Genomic DNA, 12,082 nt, shown 5'->3' on the forward strand with positions numbered 1-12,082 from the left:
TAGCTGGCTGCACAAACTTGAGTCAGTGCCTTGAGTTACCTGTTTCGGTTTCCCACATGGGTAGTGGTTCCTTGACCCAACCCACAAGAGTGGTTACTAAGATAATAAAAAGCAGGGCCCCTTATTTGCGGATGACTGACCACATACAGGATGTGGGAAGAGTCCAGAACACCTTGAATGGGAAATTGAGTTCAAATGAGCCACTGCCCAGTACCTTGGAGGCATCTGCTGGGTTCTCACAGGCACAGCCAAGTTTCGACATGAGGGGAAGGCAGCATGGCTCCAGCAGGGCTCTCTGATTACAGGAAAGTCAGACACACGTGTCAATTCTAACTCCATCAGTTACTTGCTGTGTGTCCTTAGGAAGTAGTCAGCCTTCTCTGAACCTTGGTCTCCACCTAAAGGGGCAACAGTACCAACCACTTCTAACAAAGTTGATGTTCAAATACGGAAAGCACCTTGCACAAAGTAGTTGCCCAATAAATGTCCTTTTTCTCCTCTCCACTCTTTGGCTTACAAAGTATGAGATTTTGCAGAGTGAGGTGTGCTCTCACTGGCCCAAGACCTTGGCCTCTGTGCTTAAGCTTTTTCATCTGTACAATAGATTCCAAAGACCCAACTGGTGGTACAGATGCCTTCTCCTTCATTGAGAAGAAAGTGTAAGGTAAAGACCAAGAAGGAAGGGCCCTCAGGCGGCAGACTTGGCCCAGTGTTTATGGCATCTGTCTACCACGTGGGAGGTCCATGGTTCAAACCCTGGGCCTTCTTGACCTGTGTGGAGCTGGCCCATGTGCAATGCTGATGCACGCAAGGAGTGTTGTGCCACGCAGCTGAGTCCGCCGTGTAGGGGAGCCCCATGCGCAAGGAGTGCACCCTGTAAGGAGAGCCGCCCAGCGCAAAAGAAAGTTCAGCCTGCCCAGGAATGGCACCGCACACACGGACAGCGGACATAACAAGATGATGCAACAAAAAGAAATACAGATTTCCATGCCACTGACAACAACAGAAGCAGACAAAGAAGACGCAGCAAATAGACACAGAGAACAGAGAACCAGGGAAGTGGGGGGAAGGAGAGAGAAATAAATAATTAAATCTTTGGAAAAAAAAAAAAGAAGTAAGGGTCCTCAGGTCTGGGACCCTGGGAAGAATTCTCCAGGATAGGCACACGGGAAGCTTGAGAGCATGAAATTCACCAACAAGGGAAACCAAATGGTGGGTGTGTGAGGAAGAATCTTCTCTTAGCACGGTGACGAAAATAAAGGACTGGAGCAGGAATGCTTAGGCTCCACTCCAGCTCCTCTCACCCTTTGAGCTCAGTTTCCTCCTTGTAAGAGGGAGTGCTCATCCTCTCCTCCCAGGGGGTTGTGAGCAACTGTGAGATGTTGTGTGGACAACATTGAGACAGCTCAGCAAACTCTCGCCTTTGGCCTTGCTTTCGATGTTATTACTAGCTAATGACTTGAGTTCTGGCTCGGCCAAATCTTTGTCTTTAGACAAGTCTCAGTTTCCTCCCTTGTAAATGAGGAGCAGGGAATCGTCCCAGGGTTGTTGGGAGGACGTATGGCCCCTGGAATGTGACTGTCCTGCAGCAGGGGCTTAGAAAACACAAGACTCCTGCTCTGGAATTGAGGGACATCCCAGAGGTAAGGAAGGCAGATTCAGTTTTACTCTTTTTGACACTTTGGGAGCAAGAATCCTTGGGTCAAAGAAAAGAACTGGGCCAGGAATGGGAAAAGGCCCAGATTGGAGACAGAGGGTCCTGCCGGGGTTGCTGCCTGCCTCCCTGTTGTTCCAAACACCATCTTCCTGGCTACCTCAGAGCATGGGTCCCTGTTCCTAAAGCCACAAAATCTTGAGTAACATCCCCATCTCAAGTTTTTCTGTTTAATTTGTCAACCAAGTGGCTTAGCCAGGCAACCTGCTAATGTGATCGGCAATTATTTACTTTGGAGAGCCCTGAAAAACACCACCAGACTGTAGACTTTTGAAAGATCTAGAAACCCATCATCTGATCAAACATTTCCTGATCCCCACCCTATAAAAGAGGCTGCCTCTTAGGCCAACACAGCAGGAGAGGCAAGAGGCAACCAAGGCAGCTGTAAGACCTCTCCGAAGTCCAGGTGAGCCCTGCCTGCTCCTCTCCCTTCTCTACCCTGGGTGGCAGGGATGCAGGGCTCCTGGCTGCCAGATGGGTCCTGGCAGACTGCACATAGGGTCCCTCACTGGGGGCCTTTCCAGGAAGCAGGACTTCCTTTTGGGATTTGCAGGTGGGGGGTAACCAGTCATTCTGCTTTCCCAGAAGACTGGTCACATTGATATAGGAATTTCACGGCAATAGGAAGCATGTGCCTGCAAGGGTAAACGTCTAAATTTTCGAGGATAGAACTCTCTCATGGAGTGCTATTCATATTCTAAATCAAAATCTCAAAGGCAAGAGTCTTAAACTGAGGTTGCCAATGAGGTTTCAGAGCATTCAAGAAGCTTCTAAATTATCCACCCAATTTGTATATTAGGATGCATTTTTCCAGTATTAGGGCTCCTTAGCTTCCATTGGATTCTTAAAGTCTGCTGCCCAAAAGAGATGCAGAGCCCCCATGAAAACTTACCTCCTTAGAGGGACCCCAACTGGTTCTTTGGACCCAAAAGACCTCTTGATCCCAACTGACGACAACAATGATGGAGCTCTGGCTGAATGGGCCAATTGGTCAACTTTGCCCAAATCAGCCAATCATCTCCAAAGTATAGCTATCAGCTCTGGTTTTTAACATCTTTGCTGGCTACCAAATCAGCCTGTGAAATTAACCATATCTGGGAAAGGGCTGGAGCAAAGATAGCCAATCTCAGAGTTTGCCCAAGAAATTCATCCAGGTCAGCTGGAGAGAGAGGAGAAAGGCATAAAAAGACAATGTGTATGGGTGGCCATTTGCATGTGGGGAGAGGTGACTGTTAGGAGACCTGCCACTGATTTGCTGTGTGACCTTGGGAAAATCATTACTCCTCTCTGGTCTCCTGGTTCCCATATGCAATGAAGGCTTTGGATGGCTCCAGGTGTTCCCCGATGCAGGCCTGGGTGAGATGGTGGTTACAGCTGTGAGGGTTGTGACAAAGATTAAGTCAGTTACTGAGTGGAAAGCACTCAGCCTGGCAGAGAAATCCTTGATCTCAGTGGATGTTACTACTCACTGCCTGGTGTTCTCGGGAACAGACAAATGAGAGACCACCCCATCCCAGGTGGGCAGGGGCAGGGTCAGGGGGTCTATAGAATCCTCTCTCATAACTGTACCATACAAGACCTGTCATTCTCACCACACATACCGAGAGAGAAGATCTTTCAAGTTGGAGACCTTGTTGTCTTCTGCGGGCTGCTGGCCCAGACCACAACATTGCTTGATGGCATTGCAGTCTTGCCTATGCTCCCGGAGCTTCTGCTCACCAACCAGGATCCAACCATAGAGGATCTGTCCCAAGAACATATGCCCCAGTGCCAGGCTCCATCCATGGATGCAACCCCAGCTTTGCCCAACGTCTCCTCAAGTCTTGCTGGAGACTTGACAAGTGGTAAGTGAGGGTTTGACCTCTTTCAAGTATCACAGGGATGGGCAGGAGGGCAGGGGTAACAGTCAAGTGGTGGGAGGAAAGGGATGAGTGAGGGCTAGAGATGGAGGATCTGGAATCATCAGCTCTGTCCCCGGGAACCCTTATTTCCATTTCCAGCTCTCAGCAACTGCTTGCTCTCTGGGAATCTGTTGGGCATTCTCAAAAGCCTTCCACTCCCGGACATCGTGAAAGCTCAAGGAGGCACTTCGACTGGCCTGCTTGGGGGTCTGCTTGGGGGCATGACCTCCATTCTGAATGGCCTCATTGAAATAGGACCTGAAATAGGACCTTGGCATCCACCAGGGAACACCAGTTGGAGACAGGGCCCTGGAGAGAAAGGGGAGCAGCCTGAACACAGGGCCAGGACTTGGTCTTGAAAAGTTTCTCACGATCTGGGGGGCCCATCAACCCTCTTGTACTAGCCCTTGTCCCTAGTTCTGAAGCATATCCTGGGTCTCCAGGATGTACTAATCCTCATGACATCCTTAGAGTTTAATCCCCAGTTCTGGGGTCCAGAAAGGTGCCAGTGCTCACACAATTAGAGTGATACAGAGCCAGGAACCGAGTTCTAATCTACCTAAGTCCAAAGCTGAGGTTCTTTCCACTATGCCACAGTAATGTTGTTCTCCCCACCGGTGGAATCTCTTAAAATAGAGGTAACCTTTAGTGTCAGCAATGAAGTGTAAGTTGCCCTTCATGACTATCTTGGCAGCATGACTAAGAACAACATGATGTCCATGGAATGGGCATGTGGTGGTTCACGTGAGATGCCCGAGAGCTCTCTAAAGAGGAATCCATAATGAGAATGCTTGATACATTCTGTTGGGAGGACTGGAAAATGAAAATCACCTAAACAGTGAGTGGCTCAGAGAAGGGATGCAGTTCCATTCTTTCTTTATTCTCCCTAACATCCCTCCCCTGAAACCCATAATAAACATTGTTATCTACCACTGAAGGTCATGGCAGGATGCGTGACACCTACTAAAGTTTTTACTCCTGTTGCCCCTACATGTCCACTCATCCACTTACCCATCCTTCCTTCCATTTCACCACTTACTCTTTTTTCAATGCACTCATACATCAGTCTACTCACACTCTCATCAATCTACTAATTCAACAAATATAGAGTAGCTCCTTTCTTTTTAAGATTTCTTCATAAGTTAGATATGCAAAACACAAACATAAGCCAGATAAGGTCCCTGAAATACTTCACAGACTTGTAAGGAGGAGAGGGCCATGTCTGTATCAGGATCTGCCCAAGTACGGAGGTTGGGAAAGACTGACATGTGATTCAGAACCCATGTAGCTTTTGCTTCAGACTTTCCTTCTGGGAGATGCTGGGTTAAAGGTGGCTTCTGTCCTTAATGGGTTTGGGGGATGGTAAACCTTATGTTTCTCTCTGGACAGTTTGAAGGTCACTGATGCCCAGCTGCTGGAACTTGGCCTTGTTCAGAGTCCTGATGGTCACCATCTCTATGTCAACATTCCTCTGGGCCTGAATCTCAGTGTGAAGCCGTGAGTGGTCCCCCAAGGGGGATGGGAGGATGCCTTACCGTGGGACAACCTTACGGTCATGGGTAGCCAAAAAGAGGGAGTTGGGATCTACAGACCTGAGCTTCCAAATTTATTGTTATGTTGAATTAGTTGGGAGCCTCACTTGACCTCTTTGAGCATTGGTTTCTCCTACTGGGAAATAAGATGATGACAGCTGTGGGCAAAATGGAGTGAGCTGAGCCTGGCATTTCTGTTGAGGAGAAAATACCTTCTTCCTTGGAGTGTGGTGGGGCCAGATACCAACAGAACCATCTCCTTTGCAGGTCCCTGTTGGGAAGTCTATTGGAGCTGGCTGTAAAGCTGAACATCACTGCAGAACTCTTAGTTGTGCAAGATGAGTGAGGGAGCCACTTGGTCCTTGGTGACTGCACTCAATCCCCTGGAAGTCTGAGAATCTCCCTGCTTAATGGGTGAGGCTGGAATTGATGGCTTCTCCTATGCAGAGGTAACAGGGTGGAATGATAGATGGATGGGTGGAAAGATGAAACAGTGGGAGGATAGGTGAATGGGATGATGGAAGAATGGTAAGATGGATGGGTGGGAGGATGGAGGAAGGGCTGGCTGGATGGATGGTTGGCTGGCTGGATGATTAGATGTTTATATGGATGGAAGGCAGGATGGGCATATAGATGAAGGGGTGAATGGATGGGCAGATCGATGGGTAATAGTCATTTATTCCTTCTTAGGTCAGGCCAACCAAATTTATACTGCCCTGGGCAATAAGAGATCTGGGTGTCAATCTCGATTCTAAGAGGGGAGTGGGAAAATATAGAGGACTTCCTGAGTGAATTTCAATGCTGACCCTAACTCTGGGTCTCAACTTACTTTTCTATAATATGGAAGCAAATTATCGATAGAATCCATCAAGATCATTGCTGTAAATGACCTTTGTCTCAGTAAGGGGTAAAATGACTATGGAAAACTAACTAGCTTGCTTCATGTTATGACAGTTGCCTGTCAGCTTCATGTTATGATAGTGCCTGTCACACAGGGAGACTGAATCATGTAGAATATGCAAGAGTCATCCTCATCATGGCTAACATTTAGTGATCACACAAAGCATATACTTTACATGTGTTGTCTTGCTGTATCTTCATGATAACCATGTGCTAAGCACTTTTCATTCATGTATGGGATTCTACAAAGCCTTATATTGAACATCTACTGTGCTATGGAAATATGCATTTGGTCAACATGTATCTACTGTGTGAACGGCTGTGTAGGGACTAACTGCCCCTTGAAGGGTCCTGTTTGTGTTCTCCCCTCACATGGGTGTGATGGACAAGGTCCAGTTCCAGTTGTTTAGGGCTGAGATTGAAGTGGGCAGATTGGCCCCTCTGAGGACCTCTCCATCTCAACCCCGGGCCTCTACAGGAGCCACATCATACTATGGCTTTTGTCTTTCAGATCTGTTCCCGTCGTTCAAAATCTTATTGACACCATCACTGGGATCTTGAATAACGTACTTCCTGATCTGATACAGGGCACGGTAAGTGGCACAAATGGAAGTCTCCCAATCCTTGAATCTTAGGGCTTCTCAGGTTGAAAGAGACCCTGAGGAAAGCTAATCTGAGCCCTTCAGTTTGATAAGTAAATTCCATCCATCAATCTGTTCATTAACAAATTGGTCCAGGTTTCTTCTTTCCATCTTTCAAAATACATTCATTGGTTCCTGCTCTGGACCAGGTTCTGCACTCGTCCACACAGCAGCTAAAATTGGCACCTGCCCCAAGAAGCTCCTTGTCCAGCTCTATATGGCCACAGACAAACAGTCATCAAGCTTATGCTTGGGTGGCCCCTATGAACATAAAAAAGAAAAAAAAAATTCACCCCTCCCAGAGAAGTTCACCGTATTTAGAAACACATGTGGTATCAAAGAGTGAATACTGGATATGTTGTGTGATTTCGGGCTCTTTGCAACTCCCTCATGGCTTTAGTTTCTTCTGTGCCTAATCTGGAGATGTGATCTGAGGGAATGCTTAGAATGAAACACTTCTAGCCACAGAAAAGTCATAGAAAATCTTCCCCACAGAATCCTCTTTGGGAGGCTGTTGCTCTTAGGGTCTCCCTACAGGTGCCTGTGCTTAACATCCCTCTCTGCTTTGTCTCTGAATCAGGTGTGCCCTCTGGTAAATGGCATTCTCAGCAAACTGGGTGTCACCCTTGTGCATAATATTGTCAGTAAGTACCAGCTCCCAAACCCTCCCTACCTACCTCTCTGCAGGAACAATCACTTCCGCCAGGGAACTTTGTCCCTGCAAACCAAAGGATAATCACATTCCTCTGGCCACAAATCTGCCCTACTTTAGTTTTTCAGCCTGAACTATCCAGATCATTTTGAGGTATAGAACCTTTCCCCCGAAATGGCCCCTGCACTGAGAACAGCAGAGCTGGTTTGTGGGAGGTGACTGCGCTCACTTGGATCTACAGAACGTACATCCCCTGGCTTCTGGCCTAGTGGGTACATGGGGTACTCTGCACTGCTTTGTACTAAGACCACCCCTCTGAAATGTTTGTTTTTTTTTCCCCGCAGACATACTGCTCAGTGGAACGCAAATTGTCATCAAGATCTAAGCCTTCCATCCAGGGTCCCAGCCTCAACAAAGCTAGTGAGTTCTGATGAATGGACCTGATGATTCTGCCCCACCCCAACATCCCCAGGAGTTGTGGGGAGGAGGCAGTAGGGGACATGGCACAGTGACAGCTAATTAGAGAGAGGGAGGTGGCACAGCAACACAGCCGCGATGCAAACACACGTGGCCATGGATACACACAGAGGAAAACACATAAATGCCCAGACCAACACTTGGTTACTCAGACAGATGGATGCACACACTGTCTCACCCGCACTCACACATGTGTTCACACACATGCAGACTCACTACACTCCATTTCACATGGACACATGGGCACACACAGCCTACCCTAGTGCCAGGGTCTCAGTCTTCTTCCCTCTGTCTGTAGGCCAAAATCAATACGTGTCAGTGACCTTAATTTTCCGTTCTGACTGAGGTGTCTCCCAATAGGACCATTTTCAGCTGCTCATCCAACTTCCTGTCCTGTTTCCCACTGCCCACAGGTAACTCGTGTCCTGAGATTAACATGGCCACAATGTTGGGACCAATGAGGCCTTTTCTTCATGAGATCTGTTCCCCCTCCTTGCCAACTAATCATGTGCTCCATTTCATGTTCCTCATCAAATAAACTCACTTTTCTTGGCACTGGGAGACTTGCCATGTGTCATCATTACATTGGGACTAATAAATTTAGAAGAACCTTGGACTGGGAGGTTATGGCCATAGGATTACATTGAAGATCTTTAAGGTCTTAAGCAGGACAAACTCTTCCTATGTGTGTGGATTACAGAATGATTTCTGTTTTACCCTTGGAAGGATGGACATGGGGTTCAGGGGTAGATGCCATGATCTAGACAAAGATGAAGATGCCACGTACCATACAAGGAAAGAGCAGATTTGAGGGGTGGTCAGGGGGCAGGACTGGAATATGTGGGTGTGGGTGGCTCCCATGCATGTCGCAGGTTGGGGAGCCCCAGGGTAATTGGGAATGTGGAAGGAAGAGTGGATTCTAACAGGAAGATGACACCTTTAGCTGTGGCCACTCTGTGTGGAGGTGCCTGGGAGACCCCAAAGGAGACGTCCTGTAAGATGCTGAATACATGTCACCGACCACTGCTCTTTTGCTTCCTTGAATCCAGCCTTTACTGGCTTGTTCCCTAAGCAAGGGGATGATAAAGATGGCATGGAAAAAGTATCGGAGGAAGGACAGACTGGTTCTGAGTGGTCAGTTCTGAAAAGCTTGAGAAAGATAGGCCTAGAGAAAAGGAGTTTTAAATAAAGAGATTATCAATGCCCTGGATAAAAGTCACTTTTTTGGAGGAAGAACCCTAATTTTAAGGAGAAAAGGAAAGGAAGTGAGGAAGCTGAGATTATAAATGTAGATAAGATGTCTAATCCCAAAGGGGAACAAAACAGGGATGAAGTACCCATTCCCTACCCTGCTGAACATCTGTCACTGCTTCCAGACCTTCCACTATCTTCACCTAATGTTCTCCCAACTAATAAGGCATCGTGGAAGGAGGACTGTCGTCGGGTTCAGAACAGCAATAAGGTTTATTGTGGGAAACTACCATGCATCTTCTGGTGAATATTTAATGGAGGAAGCATCCTCCACTCTGGCAGAAGGAGAAGACCATTGAGCCTAAGATGAGTCACTGAATTTGAAGAAGCAGCTCAACGATTATGTGAACATCTCCCTAGACAGTGACCTCAAGTGAACAAGGAACTTCCAAGCAGGAAACCTGCAGTCAGGACCTGATTTTGCTTAGGTCATGTCCTTTCTGAGTAGGAATTAGGTCAGTACTGAAAGCCCCCCTCAGCTGAGGCCCCCAGGATGCAGGTGGAGAAGCAGAGGCACGCATGCACCCAGGACCATCATGCTGCCTGACTCTCTTCCTGCCTGGGCACCCATCCACAGCCCAGCTTGGGCACCATATTTCCACCGTTCACCTGGACTTCTCATTGGCGTGTCTTCCCCCTCCCCTAACAATTCCAATTCCTACTTAACTAATATTAGATGCCCCTGGATACAAAACATTCTTTCAGGTGGCCAGATTAATCAAAACATTCTTAGGACTTTTAAAGAGTGACAACTGTTTTGCATTTTAAAAACCACTCTGAGAAGCTTTCAGTGAAAATAGCAGAGTAAAGACCTCTGCAAATTCTCTTTTCCCTAAAAGCAGCAAGGAAACAGGCACTCACACACCAAAACAAAACAAAACAAAACAAAACAAAAACGAAAAATGTCAGAAGCTACCTTTTCAGAACCCTGGAAATTGACCAAAGGCTTGCACCATTTCAGAGTGTTTATTCAGGAAAAATAGCTGAATCTCAGTAAGAAGAGCCAGCCAGCATTGTGGCATCTTAATTTACCCTAATCCCATTCCACTATCTCCATCTCCATGGTACCCTTGAAAATGAGCAGCCCACAATCACAGTGGAAACCAGAAGCTGTGCATCTACCAGAGGGGCAGAACAGGGCTGAAGGGACATCAAAGCCTCAAACATAGCGAAGCATCATTATTTGAACTTCCTGGTAGTTCTCCCGAACACCCACTCTCAAGGCTGTCTTTATTTGACCTGATTAGACCAATTCAAAAAGGATGAACAGCCTTTTCCTCAGAGGTGTTTCTCAAATTAAAACGACACAGGCTGTGGGGACATGAGGAATGGGCGAGGCAGCTGGCCTGTCAGCAGTCCCCTAAGAGCTGTCATTCTGCAGCCACCTAGCGCAACAATTTCCAAAACCGATATGTAGGTGCTGGGTGGCTACCATGAACTCTGGGGCTATGAGGATTCCTAGCAAAGGACATTTCCAGGGTTGAATCCAAGTAAAAAATAAATAAACAAACAAAGAAACAAAGCAGACCATCTTTGAATCTCTAAATACTGGTAACAAGAAATCAGAAAAATCCAAATATAAGCCACTTTGGGAAAAAGTATTTTAGTTATCTGAAAAACTGCCATAGGACATTAAGGGTCTTAGAGGGCAAGTTGAAGAATTTCTAAGCAAAGTTATGAATTATCTTATTTTAAATAAAAAGGAAGGTAAGTTTTGACAAACCTTGGGTAGAATTTCTCCTATACCAAATCCAGAATGTGTGTATGCTGCAGAAACCACTTCACTTCATCCCACCCATGATGGATGTTCTTTTAAGTCTCCAGACTCACTGTCTTTAAGCAGAAGAAAATTCTTAATTGAAAAAGCTATCAAGGACCATGATTTCATACCTTCAAATAGTATATTATCAAATTCTTATCCTGGGGAGTAAAATTTCTTCATATTGATGACATTAGATACAACACTGAACAAAAGAGTAGGGAGCTGTATCTTCAGGAAATGAAGCACTTCTGTAAGAGATGTGGGCGGATCTGTTACCCAGAAAACAAGAACAGGGAAGACTGAAAAAGCTTTTAGTAAAGGTCCAAGATACAAACCAAAGCCCCACAGTCCATTTATGGAGATAAACCATCTATCACCCAAAAGCAAACTCAGGTTAAACCAAGAGTCCAAACAGAAGATGGTGGCAGCGTGAGCTTGCCTGGTAGTGTCTCTGCAGGGGGCGGCTGGGCAGCGTTGAAGGCTCTTTGGGACCGCGCTGTTTCGGGGATTTTTGCTGGTTGGAAGGTGTCTGGACGTCAATTCGGTGGGAAGGTAACAGAGAGGATACGTCTATAATATATAAACGGAGGTCCCAGCTGGGCGCGGGAAGTTCCCTCCTTGGGTGGGCAGAGCTGCGGTAGCGGGCGCTCCGGCAGCTCCGGAGCCGCAGCGGCCAGGGTTTTTGTTTTTTTTTTCCTTATTCTAGAGGCTTTGTGGTGCTGAAAAATTCGCGGATACTGGGCTGGCTGGTGAGGGATTGTTGGGACAAGACTCCTTTGCAGATTGATTTGCGGAGACAGACGGTGTTTCCCTGTGAAGCGGGGGACATTTTAGCCTCCGGACAGGGGGGCTTCCGCCTGGAGCCCCATCCCCACAGGTCCGGCTGCCGATCTGCAACGGAATTGGATTTTGGACAATAAGGGGACACAATTGGGAGACTGTTGTAGGGTGCAGTGAGGGAGGAGGACACGTCTGGAAGCAGATTGGGGAATATTTTGCGAAGTTTGGGATTTCGGATCTTAGAGTCTGTTTTCGGCGTTTCCAGCTGAAGCCCACCCCACCCGGCGGGGCTTGGGTTCTGGGTCATTGAACTGGCCGTGGTGTAGAGGCGCCCTCAAGTGGCCGTTGCGTGTGAGCACAGGGAGGGAGCTGTCCAAAGGCTGATACCCTGAGGAGTTAGGTGAATTTCAGAGATCAGACATTCAATATAGAATTCGCCGATCTGGCTTCCCCCACGGGGCTGGCACCCAGC

General features: G+C 47.3%; 2 pseudogenes; both read left to right on the top strand.

Moving 5' to 3' along the window:
• Positions 1-2,080: 2,080 nt before the first annotated feature.
• Positions 2,081-8,372, top strand: LOC101414808 (BPI fold-containing family A member 1-like; annotated as a pseudogene).
• Positions 8,373-10,501: 2,129 nt separating this feature from the next.
• On the top strand, positions 10,502-11,195 carry LOC101414371 (protein DBF4 homolog A pseudogene; annotated as a pseudogene).
• Positions 11,196-12,082: the final 887 nt, after the last annotated feature.

Source organism: Dasypus novemcinctus, chromosome 24 (assembly GCF_030445035.2).
Source record: "Dasypus novemcinctus isolate mDasNov1 chromosome 24, mDasNov1.1.hap2, whole genome shotgun sequence".
Lineage (NCBI taxonomy): Eukaryota > Metazoa > Chordata > Mammalia > Cingulata > Dasypodidae > Dasypus > Dasypus novemcinctus.